Here is a 6,138-nt window from a genome sequence, read left to right as displayed (position 1 = left end):
TCTTTTTAAGAAACTGTCAGATCGTTTTCAAAGGTGTGTTTTTATTTTATTTATTTATTTATTTATTTATTTATTTATTTATTTATTTATTTTGCTTTCCTACCTGTAATGTATGAAAATTATGAAAATTTCACTTGTGCTTTGATCTCCAACTCTTGGTATGGCTAGTCTTTAAATTGTAGCCATTCTAAAGGGTATTCAAAAAATATCTCACTGTGTGTTTAATTTGAATCTTAATGACTAGTGACGTGTTTGCATGGTATTATTGGGGCATTTATATATCTTCCTTTGTGAACTATCTCTTCAAACTTTTGTCCTACTTGAAAACTGGGAGTTCTCTATATATTCTTCGTTTATGTGTTGCAACTATTTTCTCCCAGTCTGAGGCTTGCCTTTTCATTTTAACAGTGTCTGTGTTCATTTTTTATTACTGTGTAACAAATTACCATACACAGAGTGGCTTTAAAAGCACCCATTTATTATCTGACAGTTCTGTACATCATAAGCTTGGCACAGTGTGGCTGGATTCTCTGCTTAGGGTCTCAAGAGGACAACATCAAGGTGTTGGCAGGAGTGTGCTTCTTTCTAGAGGCTCTGGGGAAGAATCTGCTTCTAAGCTTATTGAAGGTGTCGGAATTTAGTTCCTTGTGGTTGTAGGACTGAGGTCCCTATTTCCTCGACATGAAGTCTCCTCCATCTTCTTCTACCCAGGAATGTTAAATTATTCTTGTGGTTCACATCAATACAGCATTCCCTTCTGCCTTCCTTTTCAGCTTTTAAAGGCTCATGTGATTAGATTGGGTCTATCTAGAAATCTAGAAAATCTACCTATTTTAAGGTCAATTGATTACTAACCTAATTTAGGAATTACAAAGTGTCTTTTGTCATACAAGATAACATATTTACAATTTCCTAGGAATTTGGGAATAGGATCTTTTCTTTTTTTGGGAGGGTTGGGTCAGAATTCTGTTTCCTACAGTGTCTTTTGAAGGATAAAAGATGTTATTTTTGATGAATTCCAATCTGTTCTTTTGTGTTCTTAGAAATATTTGCCTACCTCAAGGTTGAAACATTTTGTCCTATGTTTTCTGCTAAAAGTTTTACAGACTTTAGTTTATATTTAGGCTATAACTCATTTCAAGTTAGCTTTTGCATATGATGTGAAATAAGTCAATCCCCCCGGTCAGACCCCCCTATATAGATATGCAGTTGATTTAGTACCCGTTGTTGAAAAAACTTCCCTTTTCCCCTTGATTTGGATTGTTTATTTGCTTATTATTAATTGTGATATCTCTTTATATGTATGCTGGTTACAGTTTGTTTTTCAAATATTTTTCTTCAAGTTTATGGTTTATATTTTAATTTTTTTCACAGTATCTTTCTAGAGATTCAATTTTAATTTTGATAAAATATATTACATCTATTTTTTCTCTTGCTGTTTATACTCTTCGTGTTTTTCTAAGAAATCTTTACCTAACACAAGGTAATGCAGATTTTCTTCTGTTATTGTGAAAAGTTTTCTTGCTTTGGGTTTTATAGTTAATCCTATAATTCACCTTGAATTAAATTTTATATTAGTGTGAGCTATTGACTTAATTTCCTTTCTTTTCTTTTTGTATGAATATCAAATTATTTTAGCATCATTTGTTGAAAAGATTATCATTTCTTGGTTGAACTGTCTTAGTCCCTTTGTTAAAAATCAGTTGACTATACATTTGTGGATCTGTTTCTGGACTATTTCATTCTTTTAATCTATATCTTTTTTTTAAAAAAGTATATTTTATTGATTTTTTTACAGAGAGGAAGGGAGAGGGATAGAGAGTTAGAAACATCGATGAGAGAGAAACATCAATCAGCTGCCTCCTGCACACCTCCTACTGGGGATGTGCTGCAACCAAGGTACATGCCCTTGACCGGAATCGAACCTGGTACCCTTCAGTCCACAGACTGACGCTCTATCCACTGAGCCAAACTGGTTAGGGCTAATCTATATATTGATTACAAACTATATATATAAAAGTCTAAGCTATCGTTCTACCATTTGACCATCCAACTGGTAGCTATGATGCACAATGACCACCAGGGGGTAGACACTAAATGCAGGAGCTACCCACCTGTGGTGACTTGGCAGCTGCGGTTCTTGGGTGACACATGTGAAACCAGAGAGGAGGGAGCCCAATTCTGGGCTGCATCACCTGAGAACCACCCTCTCACAATCCAGGTCCCCTCAAAGGATGTCAGAGAGCCAGTTTTGGCCTGATCCCTGCAGTCCAGGCCGAGGGACCCCACTGGTGCATGAATTCATGCACTGGACCTCTAGTAGCTTTATAATAGTCTTGAAACTAGATATTTCAACTTTGTCTTTAAAAAATAAATTGTTTGGGCTATTTTAGTTCCTTTGCTTTTCTATATAAATTTTAGCAGGTTCAAATCTACATGACTTAAATTACATTAAATCTATTTATTAATAGTGAAAGTATTGTAATCTTACCAATATTCACTTTCTAATGTGCTATATCTGATTTTTTACATAATTTTTATTTGTTTCAATAATGATTTATAGTTTTTAGAATAAAATACTAAACAAATTTGGCATATTTTTACCTAAAATTATTCATGTCTTTGTGCTTTTTTAAATAATACTATTATTTATTTATTTATTTATCCTCATTCAAATATACTTTTTCCATTGATTTTTAGAGAAAGTGAAAGAGAGAGGGAAGGAACAGAGAATAACATTGATGTGAGAGAAACACATTGATTGGTTGCCTCCTGAACGAGCCCTGTGCAAGGTCCCAGCCAGGGAGGAGCCTGCAACTGAGGCACCTGCCCTTGACCGGAATTGAACCTGCTGGCCAACACTCTATCCACTGAGCCAAACTGGCTAGGGCAAGTAGTACTGTTTTTAAATTTTAATTCCTAATTGGTTTTGTTGGGTTTTTTTTGCTAGAATAGATATATGTAGCTTTTGTATCAGTTCTTTGGGGCCCCCTCTGAGCATAGCTCCTTCTTCAACTCTGCTACGCCACGTGTAAATTCCACCCATCTCAGCTTCCCCGGGTTATGATCTTTGCCTCCTGAACTGAAAAGGACTGCCAAGGACTGCTTAGACTCTAGCTTTCTTTGCCATGTCAGGAAATTATCTCCAGGCTGGGCAATTGTGGACCTCACATTTTCAGTTTCTCTTCTCTCAGGGATCACAATGCTGAAAGAATATTTCCTCATTTATTTTGTCCGGTCCTACAGGTATTAATGGTTTGAGAACTATCTCAGACCAGTCACTTAATCACAGCTGGAAGTAGATGTTTCTCCCATACTTTATTTAACCAGGCAACTATTAACAAATATTTATGTTCTTTTCTATCTTATTTTTACCCAAAGTGTTGCAGTGAAGGTCTTATAAGCATGCATGCTGCATGTATGTGAGTTGGGCTCTAAGAGAAATACATAAGAATGGACTTGGGAAGGAGCACCTTAACATTTTTATGAGATATTGACAAGTTGTTGTGCCCATTTGTAACTCCCCAGTCTCATGTGTGGGCACCCATTTCACAGCTCACCACAGCAGTTCATGAATCTTTGCTTCATGATAGCCTAATGGCCAAGTGCTTTGTTCACAGAAAAGGAAATACACATGGCTCACCAACATTTGAAAAAATGATTGATCTTACTCATAATTAGACATTCACAACTTCTAAAGATACCATTTCTCACACATCAGATTAGTAATGTCATGTGAAGCTTTCTTTTAAAAAGCAACTCTGCATATCTATATATATAAAAGCCTAAGTGACCAAACGACCAGTTGACCAGTCGCTATGATGCACACTGACCACCAGGGGGCAGACGCTTAATGCAGGAGCTGCCCCCTGGTGGTCAGTCCGCTCCCACAGCCAACCTCCTGTGGCTGGCCAACCTCACATGATCCCTCCCCTGGCTGGTTCATCAGCCCAGATCGGGACTGAGCAAGATGGCCCAGATTGACTCGAATCGCTGGCCAGGCTGAGGGACCCCACCTGTGCACAAATTCGTGCACTGGGCCTCTAGGATAGATAGATAGATAGATAGATAGATAGATAGATAGATAGATAATTAGATATTTAGATATATAAATAATTAGATACTTAGATATATAGATATAGACATAGGAAGAATAAGCCAAAAAAAAAAAAAAAAAAAGATGGAAGCTAAGTCTGGGCAGACTGGGGGAATGGCAGTCTCATTTTCCCCTGCCACTTGCTCCTGTGAGTTATTTGAGAGGAACACTAACTGCAGCCAGAGGACACCTCAAGCCTCTATGCTTGCTGCCAAACTTGGCTACCCACTTGGTATGGTTGTCCCTTGCTGCATTCCAAGAACTGACTTGTGTCTCTGGCATTGCCAAGCAAAAAGGACGGATTGCCTGAACTGCTTCCACCAACACAAAATCTGCAGAGTGAAAACAGAGCCAAGTCCTGGGCCAAATTCTCAGCACACTTCTTAATTACCCCATTAAATCTTCTGCAGGGCTGTGGTGAACTCGCTCTGTTCCTGGCAGCCGACTGCTAGGAGGAAGAAATCTTTTGGGGATTTAGAAACTGAGTCTTATTTTGGAAAAAGAAGGTTGGATTCTTTCCACCCACTGGTTTTCAAGTTCCCTTTTTGCCATTAGACATGTTAAGCTCAGGAGAACACAGTTAAATTTAAACTGAGATTTTGCAATGTAGGCAGTCTTTAAACTATATCCTAAGTATAGATAATACATTGCCAACTATCTCTATTTAGAGTGTTCCAAAATATATTTTTACATATTAAAATATAGCTTTTCTTCCTGAGGCCTTCAGTGAAAGTCTCTTGTCTCATTGAAACTCAGGAACCAACACTAGACATTCCAGATTCGGGAGATTGGTGATTACGTGCACACAAGCTTGAGTCATCGTGTCTGCATTTGAATCCCAGAGCTGTTCATAGTGGGTATAGAAGCCTGGGCAATTATTTAACCTTCTCTGCCCAAGTTTGTTGTTGATGTATAAAGTAGGAATAATAATATATCTTATATAATTGTGCTTAAATTATTTGATTCATGCTGAATACCAGTAATAACATTTATTGGACAGTATTGTCATTACTTTTGTGATTACTATTTATGCTTTGGTAGCCATGAGTGGAGGCACTTTGGAGAATGTTTCCAAGAACAGAAGGAGAATGGCTGCTTATAGATTCATTAGCAAATTAGCCAAACATTTTGAATTGTAACTGTATCCTCAGCACTTGGCTAGCCTATGACCCTCAGCTTTGTGGAGTCAGCAGTCTATTTAAAATTCAATGAAGGTCCAATGAAAGGATGAAAATATGAGAAAAATTGTCAGGTACTGTTGTTATTGTTAATAGTTAACAACTCAAGAACTGCACTCTTCCACCCATCAACAAACAAGCCAAGATTCTATATGTGATGAAGTCAGACTTCCATTGCTTTGCTTTCCTTGCACTTTTGCAATGAACTCATAATTGCTTTTGTTAGGAATTAAAAGGGCAAGGCTTAACTTGTATCACTGACATGGTCCTCCTCCAACCTATCCTGCTGCTCAGCCTGACAGATTAATCCTCTTAAAGTTCATCTCTGATCTTGTCAACCCACACTGAACACCTTTAAAAATGTAGCAATGGCCATGTGACCAAATTTAAACTTCTTAGCATGCATTTTACATTTGTCCTGCTCTATTCTTTCTCATCATGCTCATCCATCCCTCTCCATATTAAACCAAACTGCTCACTATTCCCCTGATAAGGCTCCTGTCAAGTGCCATGAACCTTATTTTGGATGAAGTTATTTTGTTCCCATCTGAAGTCTCATAGCTCTTTGTGCCTTTCTTATATTAGAAGTGACATTTGAAATATAAATGTCACCATATATTTTCCTGAATGACTATATCTACAGACACATGCACCGTATGAAAATGCATACATGTAATACAATTAACCAAATACAATATAGCCTAATGGCCAAGTGCTTTGTTTCTGGAGTGAGACAGTTCTGGGCTTATGTCCTCTTTCTGCCACCTATTAGTAATGTGACCTTGGACTGCAGTGCTTTAGTTCCATGATCTACAAAGTCCTCTGGGATTGTTGGGAGCTGTCAATAAGAAGATGCATGTGAAG

This window comes from Plecotus auritus (assembly GCF_963455305.1).
Source record: "Plecotus auritus genome assembly, chromosome: 9".
NCBI lineage: Eukaryota > Metazoa > Chordata > Mammalia > Chiroptera > Vespertilionidae > Plecotus > Plecotus auritus.
The sequence above is the reverse complement of the archived record's forward strand: the minus strand, read 5'-3'. Positions refer to the sequence as shown.